Below are 27,419 nucleotides of genomic sequence, written 5' to 3'. Positions count from 1 at the left end.
CTTTTTTTCTCTACACTCCCTGAGAGAAGTTATGTCGCACTCGCTTATCCATGTTATGTAAATAAAAGCTTATAACCTGACGTTAAATTCAACCATTGGTTGTATTAGGCTACTTGCACACGTTGCGGAAAGTGGTGCGGACTGATTTTGGTAAATCCGCAGGTAAACCGGACTGCGGATTATCTGCGGAATTACCGTGGATTTACCACAGTTTTTTTGCGGATTTTGTGTGGATTCCTCCTGCGGTTTTACACCTGCGGATTCCAAATATGGAGTAGGTGTAAACCGCTGCGGAATCCGCACAAAGAATTGACATGCTGCAGAATAAACAACGCTACGTTTCCGCGGGTTTTTTTTCCGCATGTGCACTGCGGATTTTGTTTTCCATAGGATTACATGGTACTGTAAACTCAGGGAAAACTGCTGCGAATCCATAGCGGACAATCCGCTGCGGATCTGCAGCAAAATCCGCAACATGTGCACATACCCTAAATTATTCTTTTGAAAGCTGAAACCCTCCGAAATGTGGTTTTGGTTAAGAAAATAAATTGGCATCAATGCAGAAATATTGATCAGTTAATGGACACAGAATGGTAAGATTTCGGCAAGACAAAAGTTTTGTCTCCCACAGAAAATAATGTGACATTCAAACAAATAATTAACTTAAAATACAAAAACATGTTGCATAACATTGGTGAATGAAGTTGTGGTGCTATTAGAGTCATATTTAATATTTTGTGTGCCTTCCATGAGCTTGGAGAACTGCATCCATGCGGTTCAACAATGATTCATACAATTTATTAATGAAGTCATCAGTAATAGCAAAGAATGCAGTCTTACATGCCTCCCAGAGTTCATTTAGATTCTTTGGTTTTGTCTTCCAAGCTTCCTCTTTCATCCTACCCCAAACATGCTCAATGATGTTCATGTTTGGTGACTGGGCTGGCCAGTCCTTGAGCACCTTGATCTTTTTTGCCTGGAGGAACTTTGTTGTAGAGATGGATGTATGAGATGGAGCACCAGCCTGCTGTAGAATTTGACCCTTTTTATGATTTAGAATATAAGAGGTAGCTAATTCATCTTGGTATTTTAGGCTATTGATATTGCCTTCCACCTTGCAAATGTTTCGCACACTCCCATACTGAATGTAACCCCAGACCTTGATCTTTCCATCACTAAATTTAACTATTTTCTGTGTGTATTTTGGATCCATACGGGCTCCAGTAGGTCTCCTGCAGTATTTGCGGCCGCTGTGTTGTAAGTCTACTGAAGATTCATCAGAGAAATTCACTTTCTGCCACTTTTCCAGCGTCCATCTGTTTAGCAAGCTGTGGGACTTTGCAAATGCCACACGTTTTTTATTTGCCTTTTGTTTAGTGCTTTTGGGCACTGATTCGACCATGGAGGCCATTTTGAGACAGAATTCTACAAACTTACAAACTGTTCTAGTTGACACGCGGACTTGAGGTAACCAGGCCTGTTGGAGCTCTGCTACAGTGGAAGAGGGGCTTGCTTTGGATGTTGTAACCAACAAACGTTCCTCTTGAGCAATTGGCTTGTGTGGTCTGCCCAACCTGGGCTTGTCAAACACATCTCCAGTCTCTTCAAATCTTTTTTTAATTCTTTGTACTTGACGTTGGGACACATTAAAGGTGCCAGCCACCTCTGCAGTGGATCTGGTCTTCAGCCTCTTCATAATCCAGGCATTGGTCGCAGGGTGGATTTTTGGCATGTTGTCAGAGCTCAAGTTGCAGTTCAAGTGAACGTCTGGGGTGCTGGGTTTCTTTTTATACACACACACTAATTAACCGATCATTTACTGATCACAGGTTAGGATGTAAACAAGGATTGGGTGCATTATATGACCAGGTGACAAAACTTTTGTCTTGACAAAATTTTACCATTCTGTGTCCATTAACTGATCAAAATTTCTGCATTGATGCCAATTTATTTTCTTTACCTAAACCACATTTCTGAGGTTTTCAGCTTTCAAAAGAATAATTTATAAAACCAATGGATGAATTTAATGTCAGGTTATAAGCTTTTATTTACATAACATGGATAAGCGACATAACTTCTGTCAGGGAGTGTATATGCTTCTGCATGGAGCCTGAAAAAACTAATGTGACAAAGAACATGCAATGGCATTTTTAATTGTGGGAGCAAAGCTTTTCTGTGCTATAAAAAAACATTAGAAACAATGCTTTAAATAAGCATAAAAAAAATTACATCAGGAGGAAAAAGATTAAAAAAACTCAGAATAATAATGAGAGAAGATTGTTACTGTGCATTATGGTATAGACATCTGCAGAACATATGTAGCATTTATGTTACTTTTGAGCATAGCTCCTACATTTTTTATTGCTTTAATAAACAAGAAAACAAGATGTAACACATTCTACACCTTCCATCCCATGGGCATCAGAGGTCTTCTCCAAAGATTCACATAATCCAGAGAAGGAAAGGGAAAGCATCTGCACCGATGCCCCAAATTTTTTCATGTTGGATATGGGGCCAAATGAAGTAAGTTCCAAGCAAAATCTAGACCCTCATCACCAGACATTAATCACTAAGGGTGGAGTTGATCCTGATAAGACTCAGATACCAGAGGTGCACGAGTACTGTATTGTGATTTCAGAGCAGGAAGGAGATGAGGGTCAATCTCAGAGTGAGGAGTGTGACAACAAAGAAGATGATAATTAAGTTGTAGATCTCTCTTGGTGTGAACTAAGAGGTACACAGCTGAGTAGCTCAGCAGAGGAGGTGGAGGAGGAGGAAGATGAGAAGGTTACGTTGCAGCTTCCCACACAGTCATGAAGTGATTCAATCACAACAAGCACTGTATCCTCAGCCCCAACTCTAGATGTGGTTGCGAATCTGCAGTTTGCCAGAGTGGCAAGGCATGAGTAGCCTAGGACTTTTTTTGAGACTGCAAAGGATGACCCACGTCACTATATCTGCCAAATTTGAAGAGGCAAAAATTGCAATAATTTGACAACTACATGCATGAACCGGCACATGCACGATCAACATGCTTTACTGTGGAAATCCCACTGCACTAAAATGCAGACTGGCGGGCCTCGCCATCCACCAGCTGTCCCATCAAACACATCTGCTGCTTCTTCCTCCTCGGTCACCATGCCAAGTCTTCTCACACAGGTCTCCGGTCGCAGAAACTCCACTTGTTTACCCCCTACAGTCGGTTGAGTGAGAGCCCATCAGCTGTTACAGAAGTTGACATGCCTGCAGTTTTTGTGTCACCTAGCACAACACATCTTTCTCAATCCACCATAAAATCCTCGCCTGTACCTCACTCACAGTCCAGCAGTTTGCCCTGTTCTCTGTACTCCACCCTCTCTCAGCACATCAGCCAACCCTCGATCCCACAGTAGTGGTCACATAAAAGAATGTTTCCTCCTACACATAGCAAAGCTAAGAGCTTGAACTCCACCACCTCCATTCCGTTGTCCATGGAAATGCTGCCTTTCCCCCTGGTGGATGCAGATGGTTTCCGAAATTTGATAGCCATCGCAGTCCCCCAGTACAAGTTGCCAATTCGCCATTACTTCACTAAGAAGTACACCAGCATGTTGCCAACAACATCACCCATTCGCTTAAAAAAATCTATGTCTGCCAGAGTACATTTCACTACTGACACCTTGACAAGCAAACATGGGCAGGGGCGTTACATCTCACTGAATGTGCACTGGGTGACTTTGGTGGCTGTGTGGGCAGGCAGTCAAGAGGCTGATCCACAAGTCTTTGAATCCCCAAGGCTTGTGTGACAAACCTCTGTATCTAACAGTTCCTTAACTGCTTCTGGCTTCTCCGCTTCCTCTAAGGTCTCCACCTGTGCCCTTAATCAGACACACATTCCAACAAGGCAGATAGAATCCCCCCACCTCAGCAATGCACAGCCAAGGCTCACTGCAATCAGGCAGTGTTCAAATTAATATGCCTTGAAGATCGCAGTCACACAGCTCAAGAGTTGTGGACAGCTATCCAGGCTGAGTTAGAGCAATGGCTGTCTCCACAGAACCTGGAGCCAGGGAAGGATGTATGTAATAACGGGGAAAACATGGTGGCAGCCCTTCGCCGGGGCAACCTCACACACGGTTCTTGCATGGCTCATGTCTTCAACCTGGTGGTACAGCAATTTTTCTGCCACTTTCACAGCCTGGATGCGCTGCTGCAGAAAGCACGGTCACTATGTGCTAGTGCAGCGCCCCAGAGTCTGGTCAATGCAGTGGTGTCGCTCTTCCACCAGGGGGAGTGATGGTACGTCTGATTGCACTAAAAGAGTTCACCTTGCCAGGTATCACAATCACACATTACACTTCACACTCCGGCCACCAGGGGGAGCAAAAGGTCCTATTTACTAGGCCACTCCTCACACCTGGGTAAAACTGGGGTTTGGATAGGAAGTCAGGAAGAAAGCAGTTGGAAAGAGTTGGAGAGAGGACCTGTCAGGGGTGGGATCCTGACAGCGGCCTAACACAGACAGATCGTTACGGAGCCGTGCCTGTACCATATAGCGGCAGACTCCTAAGAAAGGACACGAAGCAAAGTATATTGTGGAGAAGTGAGAAACGGGATCACAGCACAAAGGAGATAGAACCAGAAGGAGTCATGCTCCAAGATCAGCAACATCCTTCTGAGGTGCATAGCCAGCGGCCAGAACGCCGAGGAAGTAATAGACTCTACGCATTACTTTGAACTACGGCAGTTAACTTTAGGTTGGCTGTCTCCCATTTACACCTAACGAAGACAACGGAGGCAAATGTGGGAGAGGGGCGTCTCTAGGGTCCCTATAAAATAACTCCAGTCCTAGCCATATCATCTGGGGGACAGAGAGAAAGAATAGAAACATACACGACAGTTGTGAGGACTATCTCGTGGTGCTCAGCAGGGAGGTACTACAACACACAGGCGCTAGCAGGAAGGCTACTGATTTCCACCTGCAAAGGGAACACTGTATGTGCCTTCGGACCGTCCGGTCTCTGCCAGCCCTGTTAGCAGTGCTCTGGATTACGGATGCTGAAGCCTTCAGTAAAGAGGTAAAGAGACTGCAACCCTGTGTCCTCGTATTTACTGCGATCTACACCCTTTTATTGGGCGCCCCTTAGCAGGGCCACAGACCTGGTCGGGCCACCGTGACATCCCCAGAACTAAGAGACCCGGTACCGGGTACCCCGCTGCCCTGCGTTTGGGGGCCGCTTCACTCACTTCCGCCAATCACACCCAGCAGTTCATCAACTTGCATCGCTACAGAGGACTTTCGGCCAACTGGTAAACTGTTTGATTTGCGAAGTTCCAACACGGTAGAACCACTTTGCACATGTTGCAGTGACTGTGGCAAGTATGAGTACTTATGCAGTATGTCAATTTGTATAGCCTAAGCTACCGCAGTACAAATCATGCACAAATGAAGGACCTTTGCACCCTTCTAAAAAAAAGACTCCAAAGGTATCCATATTCTTTAAACTGTATCCTTTATACCAATTAAACCTTGTAAAAGGTTAATTGTTTGCCGTGTCTTGTTGTATTGAATGACAAAATGCAAAGACTGGGGTTTACTGTAGAAATGTAGTCTAAGACAGGGGATCTGTCAGTAGGAACAACCCTCCTAAGCTGTCTATATGGGAAGCTCTAATGTAGTGTGTTAGTTCTGATCTTACTACAGTACATAGCTGTGTGTGATTATGATAACAGACTGTCAGTCATTGCTTGTCTCACACTGGTAATGCCCCCTTTTATTTAAAATAAGCTGTGGAGAGAGATTTTCAGGGTGATCTATGTCCGGCCCATAGATCTTAACAGCTCATTTACATGTGAAAAATGTTGATTTCTCTGGACTAAGACATCAGATTGAAGATATCAAGGTATCATTTTATTCAACTTTCTGTGACCTGCGAGACCATATAGATGTCTTAGTAGGGTTGATCCTACCGTCAGATTTCCATTAAAGAAAGGTCAATTCTTTGCAATAATACAATTGCTAAGATCAAGTTTTCTCTGATTGGAGACTTTGCCTCCACTGTTTGAACAAAAAGAAAAAAACATTGTACCTATGGGTTCCTTCATAATAAGTGTTTGTGTTTGGAAAGAGGAGATTCATTCACTAAAGAAATCTAATTATTTCTATTTGCCAATGGGACGTTAGCAGCAGATCTTTGAAAAAAGTAGCAACCCTCTGAAGAAATTTGGGAAATTATTTAATATGCTGTGTAAATAATTTAAGACTAGCAGTAAATTGCATTTCTAAATTTTCATTGGAAGTGGCTAACCCCTTTAAATTCTGTAAGTTGCAAGCTGAGGCATCCAGCACATCTCACAGATGTTCAATGCTAATGTATTCCACCCCTTGGCTGGTACCATTGCAATGAAATGTTAAATGTTACTATTTTCATTGTCATTGGTTTTTAATGTTATGGTCAAAAACTATACATGCACCGTCTACAAATAAACTCGAATAACATATAAATTTGATTGTTTTTCCTTCTTTACTGTTTTATTTGCCCTCAAATTTATTATAATCCTATTCAAACTGACATTGAGAATTCTGTTGGCTTCTTAATCTTAACTCTAAATTCATATCTTCCAGCATCATTTAGTTAGGTCAGTGCATCTATAAATTATGTTCTGTTGCTTTTTATACTGAAAGATGAAGCTTTAATAAACACACTGTACAGTAATTAAAAAAAAATATGATGGGAATATATTAAATAATTCACACCAGGATTCTTTAAGATTTTGGCACATTCCATATTTTTGCAAAAATCTGTGACTTTTTACATTTTTTGAGACTTTTGAAAAGTAGTGAGAAATATGGGCTGGGTTAGAGGAATGACAAAACTACCTTTGGTCTCACAGACTAATATAATTTATGCCAGAAATTAAGCAAGAAATTATACCTCAAATCTTCACCTGCTTTTGGGTTAGATTTGAATTTCTGTCTCACAGACACAGTAAGTAAAATTTATCTTCATGTATGTGACAGTTTTAATTTTCCTTCTTAAATTTTCAATAGGGGGTAGATTATTGGCAGTTTGGTTTAGATCTAGTAAAATTATACAAAGTTTTGCTTAGTTCAAAGGAAAGGTAAGCAGGGGCATATCTGTAACAGGCTTCAGAAAGCTGTGGGATTGCTTTCATACATATCAGCTTGTCATATTCACATGAACAGGATTTGTGTATGACTTACATAATGGTTATTTTAGGGTATGAGTCCTCAGCCCAAATAAATCCAACCCTGGTTGTCATGTTAGTTCTTTATATACAAATTCTTTAAAATACATTCCTTAATATTGAAATTACAACACCAAGAAGGGAGTTGTGGGAAATCAAAGGATTGATAAATATGTTAGTGAAACACAAAGATCAAAAACTTAAAAAAAAAAAAAAAATATCCCACTCTATACAGTAGTGGTTGTCAATTGCAAGAAAACAAACACTTTAGAGATAGGTTGCCCAGCAGAATAAATAGCTCTTTCTGTTCTAAAAGTAGAAAACAGTTTTTTATTTAACCATGTTCCAATGCTGATCTGGTGTCTATTTCAATTAAAAAGGGGGAAAAAAAGGAAGGCCATATTCACAAGTTCAGTATTTTATCAGTATTTTACATTTGTATTTGTAAGCCAAAAACAAGAGTGGAACAGTAAGAGGAAAAGTATAATAGAAACAAATACATCACTTTTGGTTTGCAAATATAGATGTCAAATAGTGAACGGGTGAATATGGCTTTACAGAGAGACACAGAGGCATTTTAAAGCCTTAAATGGGTGGCAGGTGATTAATAAACATACCCAATCAGAAGCTGGAATACACATTAACAAAAATGGGGGATAGAGAGAAATGGAGATATGATGAAAAATTATTTCATTTCTCCATTCTTATTATCAGGTAATGTTTTTTTCTACAAATCTCCATTTCTATTCACCCCTCTTTTCTTAATATGTATTCCAACCCCTGAATGGGCATGTTTAATGACCACCTGACACTCTTTTCAGGCTTGAAAATGCCTTTGTGTGTCTTTTTGCAACTCTTGTTTTCTTAACTTGAAATAGATGCCAGTTCGGTTTTGAAATGCACAGTAAAATAAAAACCCTGTTTTCTGCTACTACAGCAACAAGAACTGTTTATCCAGCCTGGCAGACGTTATTTAAATAGTTTTTTTATCCAATCATTTTTTATTAATTTTAACACTTTTAGCAAACAAACAAATATACACTCTTAACCCCTTCGAGACATGCGCCGTACTATTACTGCGCTGCCGGCACTGCATTTGTGCCAGCCGCAGTAGTAGTACGGTGCATCGATCACCGCGGTCTCGCGCTGAGCGCCGTGGTGATCGGGTGCGGGTGTCAGCTGTATATGACAGCTGACACCCCGCAGCAATGCCCACGATCGGCGCTAACGCCGATCGCGGGCATTTAACCCCTCTGATGCCGCTGTCAATAGTGACAGCGGCATAGAGGGGGATCGCGCAGGGACGGGGGCTCCCTGCGCTCTCCCACCGGAGCAACGTGATGAGATCGCGCTGCTCCGGTGACCTGGAAGGAGTCCCCGGATCCAAGATGGCCACGGGACTCCTTCCGGGTCATGAAATGACCCTGCTTGCCGGCGCCTGCTGAGAGCTGCTGAGAGCTGCTGAGAGCAGGCGCCGGCAAGCCTCTGTGACGTGCCTGTCAGATCGTTGATCTGACAGAGTGCTATGCACACTGTCAGATCAACGATCTGATCTACTACAGTGTTGTCCCACCCTGGGACAATGGTAGAAAGTAAAAAAAAAAAAATAGAATGTATAAAAAATAAATAAAAAAATCCCCAAACAAAGAAAAAAAAAACATTTTCCAGAAAATCCATTTATTTATGTAAATTTAAAAAAACAACAATAAAAGTACACATATTTGGTATCGCCGCGTCCGTAACGACCCGCTCTATAAAACTATCCCACTAGTTAACCCCTTCAATGAACACCGCAAAAAAAAAAAAAAAACCAAGGCAAAAAACAGCGCTTTATTATCATACCGCCAAACAAAAAGTGGAATAACACGCGATCAAAAAGACGGATATAAATAACCATGGTACCGCTGAAGACGACATCTTGTCCCGCAAAAAAAAAGCCGCCATACAGCATCATCAGCAGAAAAATATAAAGTTATAGCTCTCAGAATAAAGCGATGCAAAAACAGTTATTTTTTTATATAAAATAGTTTTTATTGTGTAAAAGCGCCAAAACATAAAAAAATGACATAAATGAGGTATCGCTGTAATCTTACTGACCTGTAGAATAAAACTGCTTTATCCTTTTTACCAAACGCGGAACGGTATATACGCCCCCCTAAAATAATTTCAGGAATTGCTGGTTTTTGTTCATTCCGCCTCCCAAAAATCGGAATAAAAAGCGATCAAAAAATGTCATGTGCCCGAAAATGTTACCAATAAAAACGACAACTCGTCCCGCAAAAAACAAGATATCACATGACTCTGTGGACCAAAATATGGAAAAATTATAGCTCTCAAAATGTGGTGTTGCAAAAACTATTTTTTGCAATAAAAAACGTCTTTTAGTGTGTGATGGCTGCCAATCATAAAAATCTGCCCAAAAAACGCTATAAAAGTAAATCAAATCCCCCTTCATCACCCCCTTAGTTCGGGAAAAATAATAACATTTTAAAAAATATATTTATTTCCATTTTCCCGTTAGGCTACTTTCACACTAGCGTCGGTACGGGGCAGTCGCGCTGCGTCGGCCCGACGTACCGACGCATACTGTGCAAGCGTCGCACAACGGGGGCAGTGGATGCTGTTTTTCCACGCATCCGCTGCCCCATTGTGAGGTGCGGGGAGGTGGGGGCGGAGTTCCAGCCGCGCATGCGTGGTCGGAAATGGTGGACCGTCGGCACAAAAAAAGTTACATGTAACGTTTTTTGCTGCCGGCGGTCCACCACAACACGACGCAACCGTCGCACGACGGTTGCGACGTGTGTCAATATGTTGCAGTGCATCGCTAATGTTAGTCTATGGGGAAAAAATGCATCCTGCAGATGCAGGATGCGCTTTTTCGCCAAAACGAAGCATTGCGACGTATGCAAAAAAACGCTAGTGTGAAAGTAGCGCTAGGGTTAGGACTAGGGTTAGGGCTAGGGTTAGGGTTAGGGTTAGGGTTGGGGTTAGGGCTAGGGTTAGGGGTGGGGTTAGGGTTGGGGTTAGGGTTTCAGTTAGAATTGTGGAGTTTCCACTGTTTAGGCACATCAGGGGCTCTCCAAACGCGACATGGCATCCGATCTCAATTCCAGCCAATTCTGCTTTGAAAAACTAAAACAGTGCTCCTTCCCTTCCGAGTTCTCCTGTGCGCCCAAACAGTGGTTCCCCCCAACATATGGGGTATCAGCGTTCTGAGGACAAGTTGGACAACAACTTTTGGGGTCCAATTTGTCCTGTTACCCTTGGGAAAATAAAAAACGTGGGGGCTAAAATATCATTTTCGTGGAAAAAAAAATATTTTTTATTTTCACGGCTCTGCGTGATAAACTGTAGTGAAACACTTGTTGGTTCAAAGTTCTCACAGCACATCTATATAAGTTTCGTGGGGGGTCTAGTTTCCAATATGGGGTCACTTGTGGGGGGTTTCTACTGTTTAGGTACATCAGGGGCTCTGCAAATGCAACATGACACCTGCAGACCAATCCATCTAAGTCTGCATTTCAAACGGCACTCCTTCCCTTCCGAGCTCTGCCATGCGCCCAAACAGTGGTTCCCCCCAACATATGGGGTATCAGCATTCTCAGGACAAGTTGGACAACAACTTTTGGGGTCCAATTTGTCCTGTTACGCTTAGGAAAATAAAAACGTGGGGGCTAAAATATCATTTTCGTGGAAAAAAAAATATTTTTTATTTTCACGGCTCTGTAGTGAAACACTTGTTGGTTCAAAGTTCTCACAACACATCTAGATAAGTTCCGTGGGGGGGTCTAGTTTCCATTATGGGGTCACTTGTGGGGGGTTTCTACCGTTTAGGTACATCAGGGGCTCTGCAAATGCAACATGACACCTGCAGACCAATCCATCTAAGGGCTGTCCCACACGTCCAGATAATTCCGGTACCGGAAAAAATCGGTACCGGAGTTATCCGTGTCCGTGTGCCCGTGAGCTCACGTAGGCCATACGTGCGGCACACGTGTGCCGCCCATGTGCCGAGTGGGTACCACACGGAGCGTGTGGTACCCACGCGTGTGGTACACTGCATTGTGCTGAAGCCGTGATTCATATCTTCAGTGCAGCAGCATTTGATGCATAGAAGATATGAATAATAGTGTTTAAAAGAAAGATCTATCTGTCCGCCGCCCTCCCACCCCCTGTGCGCCCCCCCGCTGTTCTGAAAATACTCACCCGCTTCCCTCGTTGGCTGTCGATGCTTCCTGGTCTGGCCGTGCCTTCTACTGTATGCGGTCACGTGGGGCCGCTCATTTACAGTCATGAATAGGCAGCTCCACCCCTATGGGAGGTGGAGCCACATATTCATGACTCTAATCGGCGGCCCCACGTGACTGCATTCAGTAGAAGGGTCGGCCAGCACAGGACACTGCGAGGGAGGTGGGTGAGTATTTTCAGAACAGCGGGGGGGCGCACAGGGGGTGGGAGGGCGGCAGACAGATAGATCTTTCTTTTAAACACTATTATTCCATTATGGGGTCACTTGTGGGGGGTTTCTACCGTTTAGGTACATCAGGGGCTCTGCAAATGCAACATGACACCTGCAGACCAATCCATCTAAGGGCTGTCCCACACGTCCAGATAATTCCGGTACCGGAAAAAATCGGTACCGGAGTTATCCGTGTCCGTGTGCCCGTGAGCTCACGTAGGCCATACGTGCGGCACACGTGTGCCGCCCATGTGCCGAGTGGGTACCACACGGAGCGTGTGGTACCCACGCGTGTGGTACACTGCATTGTGCTGAAGCCGTGATTCATATCTTCAGTGCAGCAGCATTTGATGCATAGAAGATATGAATAATAGTGTTTAAAAGAAAGATCTATCTGTCCGCCGCCCTCCCACCCCCTGTGCGCCCCCCCGCTGTTCTGAAAATACTCACCCGCTTCCCTCGTTGGCCGTCGATGCTTCCTGGTCTGGCCGTGCCTTCTACTGTATGCGGTCACGTGGGGCCGCTCATTTACAGTCATGAATAGGCAGCTCCACCCCTATGGGAGGTGGAGCCACATATTCATGACTCTAATCGGCGGCCCCACGTGACTGCATTCAGTAGAAGGGTCGGCCAGCACAGGACACTGCGAGGGAGGTGGGTGAGTATTTTCAGAACAGCGGGGGGGCGCACAGGGGGTGGGAGGGCGGCAGACAGATAGATCTTTCTTTTAAACACTATTATTCATATCTTCTATGCAGCAAACGCTGCTGCAGAGAAGATATGAATGGCGGCTTCAGCACCATGTGGGGGGGACAGCGCTTACTGTAGCGCTGTCTCCTGCACGCCACAAGGACTGCACACGGAGACCGTCCGTGTGTGGTCCGTGTTTTACACGGACCCATTGACTTTAATGGGTCCGTGTAATACGTGCGCTCCCACGAACACTGACATGTCTCCGTGTTTGGCACACGGAGACACGGTCCGCAAAAAATCAATGACATCTGCACAAATGCATTGATTTTTATGGGTCTACGTGTGTCAGTGTCTCCGGTACGTGAGGAAACTGTCACCTCACGTACCGGAGCCACTGACGTGTGAAACCGGCCTAAGTCTGCATTTCAAACGGCACTCCTTCCCTTCCGAGCTCTGCCGTGCGCCCAAACAGTGGTTCCCCCCAATGTATGGGGTATCAGCGTACTCAGGACAAATTGGACAATAACTTTTGTGGTCCAATTTCTCCTGTTACCCTTGGGAAAAAAAAAATTGCGGGCTAAAACATCATTTTGTGGAAAGAAAAAATTATTTTTTAATTTTCACAGCGCTACATTCTAAACTTTAGTGAAACAATTGGGGGTTAAAAGTGCTCACCACACATCTAGATAAGTTCCTTAGGGGGTCTTCTTTCCAAAATGGTGTCACTTGTGGGGGTTTCCACTGTTTAGGCACGTCAGGGGCTCTCCAAACACGACATGGGTTCCGATCTCAATTCCAGCCAATTTTGCATTGAAAAGTCAAATGGCGCTCCTTCCCTTCCGAGCTCTGCCATGCGCCCAAAAAGTGGTTTATCCCCATATATGAAGTATCAGCGTACTCAGGACAAATTGCACAACAACTTTTGGGGTCCAATTTATCCTGTTACCTTTGGGAAAATAAAAAAATTGGGGCAAAAAGATCATTTTTTGTGAAAATCAATATGAATTTTTTTACGGCTCTACATTATAAACTTCTGTGAAGCACATGGAGGTTCAAAGTGCTTACCACACATCTAGATTAGTTCCTTAGAGGGTCTACTTTCCAAAATGGTGTCACTTGTGGGGGTTTCCACTGTTTAGGCACATCAGGGGCTCTCCAATCGCGACATGGGTTCCCATCTCAATTCCAGCAAATCTTGCATTGAAAAGTCAAATGGTGCTCCTTCCCTTCCGAGCTCTGCCATGTGCCCAATCAATGGTTTACCCCAACATGTGGGGTATCGGCGTACTCAGGACAAATTGTACAATGACTTTTTTGGTCCAATTTCTCCTGTTACCCTTGGTAAAATAAAACAAATTGGATCTGAAGTGAAAATTTTGTGAAAAAAAAGTTAAATGTTCAATTTTTTTTAAACATTCCAAAAATTCCTGTGAAGCACCTGAAGGGTTGATAAACTTTTTGAATGTGGTTTTGAGTACCTTGAGGGGTGCAGTTTTTAGAATGGTGTCATTTTTGGGCATTTTCTGTCATATAGACCCCTCAAAGTCACTTCAAATGTGAGGTGGTCCGTAAAAAAAATGGTTTTGCAAATTTTGTTGCAAAAATGAGAAATTGCTGGTCAACTTTTAACCCTTATAACTCCCTAACAAAAAAAAATTATGTTTCCAAAATTGTGCTGATGTAAAGCAGACATGTGGGAAATGTTGTTTATTAACTATATTATGTGATATAACTCTCTAATTTAAGGGCATAAAAACTAAAAGTTTGAAAATTGCTAAATTTTCATAATTTTCGACAAATTTTTGTTTTTTTCACAAATAAATGCAAGTCATATCGAAGAAGTTTTACCACTATCATGAAGTACAATATGTCATGAGAAAACAATGTCAGAATCAGCAGAATCCGTTGAAGCGTTTCAGAGTTATGACCTCATAAAATGACAGTGGTCAGAATTGTAAAAATTGGCCCTGTCACTTAGGTGAAAACAGGCTTTGGGGTGAAGGGGTTAAAATCAAGAAAGAAATAAAAGGAAATATGGACCAAGGAAGGGAAGTAAACAATTTAATAGGAAGGAAAGTTTGGGAAGGGAATGAAACGTATGGATGAAATAGAACCAATAAAATACAAAAGGTAATTTTAATCTTTTTTTCAAAATTTATATAAAAAATTACATATTCTATTTAAATATGAATCCTGGAATAGCGTAAAATGACAATATTGGTACTATGGCTTACTTATAAGTATTAATAAGTGATAAAGATTATTCAAGGAGAAGAAAAAAGTAAAGTCACAAAGTACTTTGGAGGACTTGATTATACTGGGTTATTATCAATTTATGGTTTCCGCCTTTTATGATATTTGGAATAATGATTTTTAGCAATGGCTTGACTTTTTTCATAAATATTGTGCAAATAAATTGTATTTACTATTTCCAAAATAGTTGGCATTAGCTTTCTATCAAAATTAGTTTTACACTAGGAACAATAAATTCCATATCAAAGGATAGCAGTGCCACTTGGGGGGAGATAGTGAACTCTTTTTGGAAAATTTATTAATAGGAGTGAGCAAATTCTTTAATTTGGGGCATTTCTAGAAAATATGTCGCCATTGAGGTCACAGACTGTCCAACATAGTGGGGATTGTCCTGGAAAAAATTAGGCCAATCTGAAAGGCATGAAGTACCATCTTGTTAGAATCTTAACCTCTTCATGATCTTGGGATTTTCCGTGTTTGTTTTTCGCTCCCCTCCTTCTCAGAGCCATAACTTTTTTATTTTTCTGTCAATATGGCCATGTGAGGGCTTATTTTTTGCGGGATAAGTTGCACTTTTTAGCGACATTATTGGTTTTAGCATTTTGTGTACTAGAAAACGGGAAAAAAATTCCAAGTGCGATAAAATTGCAAAAAAAAGTGCAGTCCCGCATATGTTTTTTGTTTGGCTTTTTTGCTAAGTTCACTAAATGCTAAAACTGACCTGCCACTATGATTCTCCAGGTCATTACGAGTTCATAGACACCTAACATGACTAGGTTACTTTTATCTAAGTGGTGAAAAAAATTCCAAACTTTGCTAAAAAATTGTGCCATTTTCCGATACCCGTAGCGCCTCCATTTTTCATGATCTGGGGTCTGTTGAGGGCTTATTTTTTGCGTGCCAAGCTGACATTTTTAATGATAGCATGTTGGTGCAGATAAGTTCTTTTGATCGCCCGTTATTGCATTTTAATGCATTTTATTTTTTATTGATTTATTTTGAATGGGGCGAAAGGGGGGTGATTTAAACTTTTATATATTTTTTTTATTTTCACATTTTTTTTACTCTTTTTTTACTTTTGCCATGCTTCAATAGCCTCCATAGGAGGCTAGAAGCTGGCACAATGCAATCGGCTCTGCTACATAGCAGCGATCATCAGATCGCCACTATTTCCTCACTGCTGCAGCTCAGCGTTAGACGGCACCGCTGCTGCTGTGGGCGCTATACAGACTAAGAGTGTTTCTTTGGAGCGAAAGAGAGATAGGTTTAGGGAGTCGGGAGGAGTCGGGACTATTTGTAATATCAGCCCTTTTCAGGGTAGGTTACAGCAGTTCACAGCACTGTTTGCCAGGCAGGTCTGAGCCAGTGCTGTGCAAGTGTTTGTCACAGCATTTGGTGTAATCTAGCTCAGCCAATCCTTTTGGGCTAGTAGCATTGTCTGATAGTCATCTGAGTAGCCCGCCTGTGAAGCTAGCTACACCGCCTGTGCATCTCAATTTTTACTGCATCTAACCCAGTAAATCGTTTTGGGGTTTTGGGCTTAGTAGCAGTGTCTGCACGTCAGCAGAGTAGCCTGCCTGTGAAACAAATTATACCGCCTGTGTATCTCAATTTTTACTGCATCTAATTCAGTCAAAAGTTTTGGGCCTAGGAGCAGTGTCTGCACGTCAGCAGAGTAGCCAGCCTGTAAAGCTAGCTACACCGCCTTTACTGCATTTAACCCAGTAAATCGTTTGGGTTTTGGGCTTAGTAGCAGTGTCTGCACGTCAGCAGAGTAGCTCGCCTGTGAAGCTAATGACACCCCCTGTGTATCTCAATTTTTACTGCATCTAACCCAGTAAATCGTTTTGGGGTTTTGGGCTTAGTAGCAGTGTCTGCACGTCAGCAGAGTAGCCCGCCTGTGAAACAAATTATACTGCCTGTGTATCTCAATTTTTACTGCATCTAATCCAGTCAAAAGTTTTGGGCCTAGGAGCAGTGTCTGCACGTCAGCAGAGTAGCCAGCCTGTGAAGCAAACTATACCACCTGTGTATCTCAATTTTTACTGCATCTAATCCAGTTAATAGTTTTGGGCCTAGGAACAGTGTCTGCACGTCAGCAGAGTAGCCCGCCTGTGAAACAAATTATACCGCCTGTGTATCTCAATTTTTACTGCATCTAATCCAGTCAAAAGTTTTGGGCCTAGGAGCAGTGTCTGCACGTCAGCAGAGTAGCCAGCCTGTGAAGCTAGCTACACCGCCTGTGTATCTCAATTTTTACTGCATTTAACCCAGTAAATCGTTTGGGGTTTTGGGCTTAGTAGCAGTGTCTGCACGTCAGCAGAGTAGCCCACCTGTGACACAAACTATACCGCCTGTGTATCTCTATTTTCACTGCATCTAATCCAGTTAATAGTTTAGGGCCTAGGAGCAGTGTCTGCACGTCAGCAGAGTAGCCAGCCTGTGAAGCAAACTATACCGCCTGTGTATCTCAATTTTTACTGCATCTAATCCAGTTAATAGTTTTGGGCCTAGGAGCAGTGTCTGCACATCAGCAGAGTAGCACGCCTGTGAAACAAACTATACCGCCTGTGTATCTCAATTTTTACTGCATCTAATCCAGTTAATAATTTTGGGCCTAGGAGCAGTGTCTGCACTGTCCGACGAGCCCTGGTGCAATACGATATGACGTATAGCCTGGGCAAACGAGCTCAAGAGGTGGGGCAAATCACAATGCAGGAGTGGTCTCAGATAAGGGACCTATGCACCCTTCTGCACAGTTTTGAAATAGCAATGAAGATGTTTAGTGCTGACAATGCCATTATCAGCATGACCATTGACCATTCCGGTGATTTACATGCTGGAGCACACCATACACAGTGTTCCGAGTCAGGTGGTGGAACAAGAGGAGGAGGAGGAACAGGAGGAATCGTATGCGGAAGGGATCGTATCTTCAAGGTCAAGAAGGTTGGCAGCACCAAGGCAGCTGGAATTGGAGGCTGGGGGAGAGGGATTACCGAGGGCGCATGGTAGCAGCCAAACTGTTGAGGAAGGTGCAGGAGGCGAGGAAGAAGTGGAGGATGAACTTTCGCTGGGCATGGAAGACTCATCAGAAGAGGGAGACCTTGATCAAATTTCTGTTGTGCGAGGTTGGGGGGAGAGGGCAGACAAAGGAAGCATGATTCTCACCTCCTGGATGCACAAGACACATGAGTGCCTTCTTGCTGCACTACCTGCAACATGACCCTTGGATTGTCAGAATCCGAAGTAATGCCGACTACTGGGTTGCCACACTCTTAGATCCCAGGTACAAACGCAAATTTGGCAAAATAATTCCTGCCATAGAAAGGGATTCACGCATGCAGGAGTATCAGCAGAGACTGTTACAGAATCTAACATCTGCTTTTCCACAAAACACCAGTGGTGCACGTAGTCAATCTCTGAGTTCTACCTTGCCAACCGTGGGACTATTGAGTCATCACTCTAACCGTAACAGTAACATCGTATCTGGTGGTAACAGCAATTTTTTCCAATCGTTTCAAGATTTTTTTAGACCATCCTTTGCAAGGCCACAGGAGACAAGAAGTCTGATGCACAGCCAACGCCTAGAGAGGATGGTACAAGAGTATCTCCAAGTTAACATCGATGCCATGACTGTGGAACTGGACCCTTGCTCATTTTGGGCTTCCAATCTTGAAAAATGGCCTGAGCTCGCCACTCACGCCTTGGAGATCTTGTCGTGCCCCGCAGCCAGCGTTCTCTCTGAACGTGTGCTCAGCACTGCTGGTGGTGTGCTGACAGATAAGCGCGCGGCTGTCCAGTGACAATGTAGACAGACTAACGTTCATCAAGATGAACAAATCCTGGATCCGCAAGGACTTTTCTACCCCTGTGTCATCTTGGGGAGAATAAAAGCTTGATGATTTTTGAAAATCACCTCACCAACCGTTTTAAAAAACTCTGGTGAAATTAATGCCACTTAAGTGGTGTCTATGGCTGAATTTTTTGAAAAAATGGAGACTCTTTTATTTAATCCCCTTGCTGAGTTTTACATGACGTTGCCATCGTCAATTCGAGGTGGGTGGGGTCGTCTGCAGAGCTGTTTACTCATACTATGGCCTGGGATTCAGAGGTCTGCTCCAAAGCTTCAGTGTCTGCTAGTCAGCAGAGTAGCCCAGCCACCCACCGCCTGTTTACCTAAGTACTATCTTTAATGGCATCTGGCCCAGGAAATTCTTTTGGGCCTAGTAGAATTTGGTGCTACTCAGCAGCGTACCCCACCCATGAAGCAAGCTACACCGCCTGGTTACCTAAGTACTATTTTTAACGGCATCTGGCCCAGGAAATCCTTTTGGGCCTAGTAGAATTTGGTGCTACTCAGCAGCGTACCCCACCCATGAAGCAAGCTACACCGCCTGTTTACCTAACTACTATTTTGTAATGGCATCTAGCCCGGGAAATCCTTTTGGGCCTAGTAGAATTTAGTGCTACTCAGCAGCGTACCCCACCCATGAAGCAAGCTACACCGCCTGTTTACCTAACTACTATTTTGTAACGGCATCTAGCCCGGGAAATCCTTTTGGGCCTAGTAGAATTTAGCGCTACTCAGCAGCATACCCAACCCATGAAGCAAGCTACACCGCCTGTTTACCTAACTACTATTTTGTAATGGCATCTGGCCCAGGAAATCCTTTTGGACTTAGTAGCAATTTCTGCTACTCAGCAGAGTACCCCACCCATGAAGCAAGCTACACCGCCTTCTTTCTTTCTCAATCTAACCCCTCGGCTCTGGGGTGTCCACTTTCCCTCCAGCTCTCTCCTTCTCACGGGTGGACTACCGCATGTTTTCACACTGTGGTGAATCTTTTGGGCCCAGGCATAAGAAGTCGTCAAGGTAATGGATAATATGTGCCGCCTTACAAACGTCCATGAGGACACATTCGAGGAAGCAACTAAACGCCTCAAATAGTGAGCAGGATATGGAGCACCCCATGGGCAAACAGCGATCTATGTAGTATGCTCCTTCACAGAAGCAGCCCAATGGGAGGACACTATTCGGAGGCACAGGTAGTAACCGGAACGCCCCTCAATGTCTGTTTTGGCCATTAGGGTGCCCCTTACCAACTTCTTGACCCGCCTGATTGCCTCATCAAAGGAGGTACAGTATATAGTACTGTACTTGGTTCCGCGTCCATGTTGTCATTTACTGACCTGCCCCTTGGATATGACAAATAGTGGATTAGTCTGAATGTATTGGGTTCATTTTTTGGCACAACTCCCAACGGGGGCACCACTTTGTTTTCTAAGGAAAGTGTTCTGAATGGACCCACCGCCATTCTACCTAAAGATATTTATTTTTTTATTTTTTTGTCAAGACGTCTGAGTATTGGTAGAGTGAGTTTAGATTTTTACTCCAGCCTTTCTTGATTTTAGAAGGGCATGACATGCCTATATATGTGTCTCCTTCTCCTTTTACTCCTCCACATCTTTTCTTTTCGCATGACTATATGTAGTTGTGACTTTTCCATGTGTTTGTTGTGTCTTCTGAGCAGTTTGTCAGCTTTTGGACACCTTTTAAGGTGTTTTCTATGTGTTTTCCATGTGTTTGTATGTGTTTGTGTTTGCCTGCCATTGGTTTCAATGGGGTTCGACGGTGATTGTCGAACGTTCGACGAACAGTTTGTCGAATATGTCCCTGTTCGACGAACCGAACCGAACCCGAACACTAGGGAGGTGGCTCATCTCTAGTTCTGACCTCGGACATACTATCCTGTTCGAGGTCAGAAAGGGGTTAAAGCAGGACTCATGTAGTAATGATTAAGAAAGAGTAAGTATTAGAGCTTCTTGACACTGGACTGTGGAGAAATATTTTTTAGCTCCATCTCCCAGTAAGGCATTTACATTTTTTTTTTCAAAGAAATAGATATAACATAGTGATGAGCAAGTATACTCGTTGCTCGGGTTTTCCTGAAAATGCTCTAGTGATTTCCAAGTATTTTAGCATGCTTGGAGATTTAGTTCTTGTCACCTCAGCTGCATGTATTTTCACAGCATAGACAATTGCAGTCAGAAGACCCCAGCATCTGAAACAACGGATACTGGAAGCCTGTGCTAGAATTTCTTCCGCAGTGTTGCTAACAGTGTGTCAAGAGTGGGAAAAGAGGGTTGCATTGAAAATCTAACACAATGGTCAGCACTTTGAACACATTTTATAAGTGGTTACAAACTTGTAAATAACTCATGAAAGAATAAAGTTACGTTTAGTAATGAGCGAATATACTTGTTACTCGAGATTTCCCGAGCACGCTCGGGTGTCCGAGTATTTTTTAGTGCTCGGAGTATTAGTTTTTAGTGCCGCAGCTGAATGATTTACATCTGTTAGCCAGCATAAATACATGTGGGGGTTGACTGGTTGATGGACACAAATAGGGAAGTTGGGGGTGGTGGAGACATGGGGGGTGGGGTTAGAACAATTAATAATTTAAGAAAGAATAGAGGGACAGAGAGATACATAAAGTGTATGTATATGAATGCCAGAAGCCTCGCCAACAAAATGGACGAATTAGAATTAATGTTGTTGGAGCATAATTATGACATGGTGGGGATATCTGAAACATGGCTGGATGAGAGCCATGACTGGGCTGTTAACTTGCAGGGCTATGGTCTGTTCAGAAATGACTTAAAACCCATCCTGCGTGATAATATAGGTGAATCTAATGAAAATGTAGAGTCCCTGTGGGTGGGGATAAGGGGAGGGAGAAAAACAATAAATTACTGATAGGGGTTAGTTATAAGTAGAGTTGAGCGACTTTTACTTCTTTGGGATCGGGTCGGGTTTCGCAAAACCCGACTTTGTCAAAAGTCGGGTCGGGTGAAATCGGCCGATTATTGCGAAAAGTCGGGGGACGACTGAAACACGAAACCCAATGCAAGTCAATTGGGAATCAAAGTCGGCAGTGAGTGGAGGACAGGAAAACACCTACAGTGCCCATTTTAATGCCAAAAACATCAATTCTTATTACTTAAGCTTGTCAATCTTAATTTACTTTATAATAATAGTTAGGCATTGAAAACTGGGGGTCATTTGGCTAAAGTTGTGGGGGGGTAGGGCTGGCTCAAGATTTTCATGGGCCCAGGAAATGCGGAATACGTCATGGCGGTGGAGCAGGGAGAGGTAAGTATTTCAACTTTGCAAGTGCTGTGATCCTGAGAAAGCAGGGGGGCCCACTCGTTGGCACTGGCACAGGGCCCCTCATAGTATGGCGGTTTGTTTGACAGTGGGTGGCGCCTCCCACTGGCAGAGACACTTTTGCGTACTATGAGGGGCCCTGTGCCAGTGATGTCGCCAACGAGTACGCCCCCCCACCTGATGAAGAAACCTGCACTTTCATCTGCACCTTCCTCTTTGTCCCCGTGTAAGGTGGTATAGTATGCGGTAAGGGGAACCTGACTTTCAGCAGGGTCAGATTCTGGCTGTGTATAGTGCAAGGGGTATGTAGTGGTCTGGGTCAATGTACCAGCAGACTCATCTAGCAGTGGCTGGGCAATGGGCAGGATGAGGAGGAAACACAGATATAGGCCCAAATAAAAAAGTAGGCTAAATGCAGTTCAAAGTTGGTAACAGGACTAAACAGGTGGCATTGCTTTGTTCAGTGGAGGAAAACTGTAATGAGTGGCAGACACAGTTAGTAGGTCCAAATAATAAAGCAGGCTAAATGCAGTTCAAATGTGGTAACAGGACTAAACAGGCAGCATTGCTTTGTTCAGTGGAGGAAAACTGTAATGAGTGGCAGACACAGTTAGTAGGCCCAAATAATAAAGTGGGCTAAATGCAGTTCAAATGTGGTAACAGGACTAAACAGGCGGCATTGCTTTGTTCAGTGGAGGAAAACTGTAATGAGTGGCAGACACAGTTAGTAGGCCTAAATAATAAAGTAGGCTAAATGCAGTTCAAAATTGGTAACAGGACTAAACAGGCGACATTGCTTTGCTCAGTGTTGGAAAATTGTAATGAGTAGCAGACTAAGTTAGTAGGCCCAAATAATAAAGTGGACTAAATGTCTGCCAAAATTGTTCATAAATAAACAGGTGGCATAGGTCTCCAAAAATAGAGAATATCCTCGTAAAGCAAATAGATGAAGCTGCGACCCAAGGAGAAGTCATTATTATGGGGGACTTCAACTACCCTGAAATAGATTGGGGAACAGAAACCTGCAGTTCCAGAAAAGGTAATCGGTTTTTGACAACTATGAGAGACAATTACCTTTCACAACTGGTTCAGGACCCAACAAGAAGAGGGGCACTGCTAGACTTAATATTAACAAACAGGCCAGACCGCATATCAAATATAAGGGTTGGGGGTCACTTGCGGAATAGTGATCACAAAACAATAAGTTTTCATGTATCCTTTAATAAGATGTGTAGTAGAGGGGTTACAAGGACACTAAACTTCAGGAGGGCAAATTTCCAACGGATATGAGATGATCTTGGTGCAATTAACTGGGACAATATCCTGAGACATAAAATACACTAAGAAAATGGGAGGCGTTTATTAGCATCCTGGATAGGACCTGTGCACAATATATACTATATGGGAATGAACATACTAGAAATAGGAGGAAACCAATATGGCTATACCAAGCTGTAAGGGGCGCAATAAGTGACAAAAAGAAAGCATTTAGGGAATTAAAGGAAGTAGGTAGCGATAAGGCATTAAATAAATACATAAAATTAAATAAATTCTGTTAAAAGCAAATCAAGGCAGCAAAGATTGAGACAGAGAGACTCATTGCCAGAGAGAGTAAAAATAATCCCAAAATATTCTTTAATAGTAAGAAACTAAAAAATGATAGTATTGGCCCCCTTAAAAATAGTCTGGTTGAAATGGTGGATGAGGATGAGGAAAAGGCCAATATTCTAAATGATTTTTTTTCCATCAGTATTTACACAAGAAAATTCCATGGCAGACAATATCATCAGTAAAGTACGACTTCTGTTGTGAATTTACCTTTTGGCTCCCTCTAGTGGCTACTAGTGTTTTTACTCTGATTATGTCTATCATCCCTTGTATGCTCACCTGGGTCGTTAGGTCAGGGGTGTTGCTATATTAGCTCCCTGGACCTTCAGTTCAATGCCTGGCATCGTTGATATCAGAGCTAATCTGTAGTGCTCTTGTCTACTGATCCTGGTTCCTGCTTGATTAAGCTAAGTCTGCTTTCTTGCTTTTTGCTATTGTTTTTGTTTGCATTTTTGTCCAGCTTGTACATAATCTGTATCCTATCCTTGTTGGAAGCTCTAGGGAGGCTGGAGTTCTCCCCCCGGGCCGTTAGACGGTTCGGGGGTTCTTGAATCTCCAGTGTGGATTTTTGTAGGGTTTTTGTTGACCATATAAGTTATCTTACTACATTCTGCTATTAGTGAGTGGGCCTCTCTTTGCTAAACCTAGTTCATCTCTGTGTTTGTCATTTCCTCTTACCTCACCGTTATTATTTGTGGGGGGCTTGTATCCAACTTTTGGGGTCTATTCTCTGGAGGCAAGAGAGGTCTTTGTTTTCCTCTTCTAGGGGTAGTTAGTCCTCCGGCTGGCGCGAGACATCTAGCGACCAACGTAGGCATGTTCCTCGGCTACTTCTAGTGTTGGCGTTAGGAGTAGATATATGGTCAACCCAGTTACCACTGCCCTATGAGCTGGATTTTTGTACTTCGCAGACTTGCTGATATCTCTGAGACCCTCGCCATTGGGGTCATAACAGTTTGCCAGGCCAGTATTAAATGTTAAATGCATTGCAGAAGTGGGATTATAAGAAAGAAAGTTCTGAGTTTTTTTTTCTCTCTCTCATTTTTTTTTCTTTTCCCCTTTACCTCTGAGTGGCTTGTGATTGCTGCAGACATGAATGTCCAGACCTTGATTACAAGTGTGGACCAGCTTGCTGCTCGTGTGCAGGGCATACAAGATTATGTTACCAGAAATCCTATGTCAGAACCTAAGATACCGATTCCTGAACTGTTTTCCGGAGACCGATTTAAGTTTAGAAATTTCAGGAATAATTGTAAATTGTTTTTGTCCCTGAGACCCTGTTCCTCTGGAGACTCCGCTCAGCAAGTGAAAATTGTTATTTCTTTTTTACGGGGCGACCCTCAGGATTGGGCTTTCTCGCTGGCGCCAGGAGATCCGGCATTGGCTGATATTGATGCGTTTTTTCTGGCGCTCGGTTTGCTTTATGAGGAACCCAATCTTGAGATTCAGGCAGAAAAAGCCTTGCTGGCTATGTCTCAGGGCAAGGACGAGGTTGAAGTGTATTGCCAAAAATTTCGGAAATGGTCCGTGCTGACCCAGTGGAACGAGTGTGCATTGGCTGCAAATTTTAGAAATGGTCTTTCTGAAGCCATTAAGAATGTGATGGTGGGTTTTCCCATTCCCACAGGTCTGAATGATTCTATGGCCCTGGCTATTCAAATCGACCGGCGGTTGCGGGAGCGCAAAACCGCAAATTCCCTCATGGTGTTGTCTGAACAGGCACCTGAATTAATGCAATGTGATAGAATCCTGACTAGAAATGAGCGGAAAATTCATAGACGCCAGAATGGCTTGTGTTACTACTGTGGTGATTCTACACATGTTATCTCAGCATGCTCTAAACGTCTTACTAAGGTTGTTAGTCCGGTCGTCATTGGTAATTTGCAACCTAAATTTATTCTATCTGTAACTTTGATTTGCTCACTGTCATCGTATCCTGTCATGGCGTTTGTGGACTCAGGTGCGGCCCTGAGCCTTATGGATCTGTCATTTGCCAAGCGCTGCGGATTTGTTCTTGAGCCATTGGAAAATCCTATCCCTCTTAGGGGTATTGATTCTACGCCATTGGCAAAAAATAAACCGCAGTTTTGGACACAGGTTACCATGTGCATGACTCCCGAACATCGGGAGGTAATACGTTTTCTTGTTCTGCATAAAATGCATGATTTGGTTGTTTTGGGTTTGCCATGGTTACAGACCCATAATCCAGTCTTGGACTGGAAGGCTATGTCAGTGTCAAGTTGGGGCTGCCATGGAATTCATGGAGATTCCCTGCCCTTGTCTATTGCTTCTTCTACGCCTTCGGAAGTTCCGGCGTATTTGTCTGATTATCAGGATGTCTTCAGCGAGTCTAAGTCCAGTGCACTGCCTCCTCATAGGGAATGTGACTGTGCAATAGATTTGATCCCTGGCAGTAAGTTTCCTAAGGGGAGACTGTTTAATCTGTCGGTACCTGAACATACCGCGATGCATTCATATATCAAGGAGTCTCTTGAGAAGGGGCATATCCGTCCTTCTTCTTCCCCTCTTGGTGCGGGATTCTTTTTTGTGGCCAAAAAGGACGGATCTTTGAGGCCTTGTATTGACTATCGGCTTTTAAATAAGATCACTGTCAAATTTCAGTATCCTTTGCCGTTGTTGTCAGATTTGTTTGCCCGGATTAAAGGTGCCAAGTGGTTCACCAAGATAGACCTTCGTGGTGCGTACAACCTTGTGCGCATTAGGCAGGGCGATGAATGGAAAACCGCATTCAATACGCCCGAAGGTCATTTTGAGTACTTGGTGATGCCATTTGGGCTCTCTAATGCACCTTCAGTTTTTCAGTCCTTCATACATGACATTTTCCGGAAGTATCTGGATAAATTTTTGATTGTTTATCTGGATGATATTCTGGTTTTTTCTGATGATTGGGACTCGCATGTGGAGCAGGTCAGGATGGTTTTTGAGATTTTGCGTGAAAATTCTTTGTTTGTAAAAGGCTCAAAGTGTCTCTTTGGTGTACAGAAGGTTCCCTTTTTGGGGTTCATTTTTTCCCCTTCTGCTGTGGAGATGGATCCAGTCAAGGTCCGAGCTATTCATGATTGGACTCAACCCTCGTCAGTTAAGAGTCTTCAGAAGTTCTTGGGTTTTGCTAACTTTTACCGTCGTTTTATCGCAAATTTCTCTAGCGTTCTTAAACCGCTGACGGATATGACCAAGAAAGGCTCTGATGTGGCTAACTGGGCTCCTGCTGCCGTGGAGGCTTTCCAGGAGTTGAAACGCCGGTTTACTTCGGCGCCTGTTTTGTGCCAGCCTGATGTCTCACTTCCCTTTCAGGTTTAGGTGGATGCTTCGGAGATTGGGGCAGGGGCCGTTTTGTCGCAGAGAGGCCCTGGTTCCTCTACTATGAGACCTTGTGCCTTTTTCTCTAGGAAGTTTTCGCCGGCAGAGCGAAATTATGATGTGGGCAATCGGGAGTTATTGGCCATGAAGTGGGCATTTGAGGAGTGGCGTCATTAGCTCGAGGGTGCTAAGCATCGGGTGGTGGTCTTGACTGATCACAAGAATTTGATGTATCTCGAGTCTGCTAAACGCCTGAATCCTAGACAGGCCCGCTGGTCATTGTTTTTCTCCCGTTTTGACTTTGTGGTCTCGTATTTACCAGGTTCTAAGAATGTGAAGGCCGATGCTCTGTCTAGGAGCTTTGTGCCTGATGCTCCTGGAGTCGCTGAACCTGAGGGTATTCTTAAGGAAGGAGTTATCTTGTCAGCGATTTCTCCAGATCTGCGACGTGTGTTGCAGAGATTTCAGGCTGGTAGACCTGACTCTTGTCCACCTGACAGATTGTTTGTGCCTGCTAAATGGACCAGCAGAGTCATTTCCGAGGTTCATTCCTCAGTGTTGGCAGGGCACCCGGGAATTTTTGGCACCAGAGATCTGGTGGCCAGGTCCTTTTGGTGGCCTTCCTTGTCAAGGGATGTGCGGTCATTTGTGCAGTCCTGCGGTACTTGTGCTCGAGCTAAGCCTTGCTGTTCTCGTGCCAGCGGGTTGCTCTTGCCCTTGCCTGTCCCG

This window comes from Ranitomeya variabilis, chromosome 1, assembly GCF_051348905.1.
Source record: "Ranitomeya variabilis isolate aRanVar5 chromosome 1, aRanVar5.hap1, whole genome shotgun sequence".
NCBI classification, from domain to species: Eukaryota; Metazoa; Chordata; class Amphibia; order Anura; family Dendrobatidae; genus Ranitomeya; species Ranitomeya variabilis.
Note: the sequence above shows the minus strand (reverse complement) of the source record.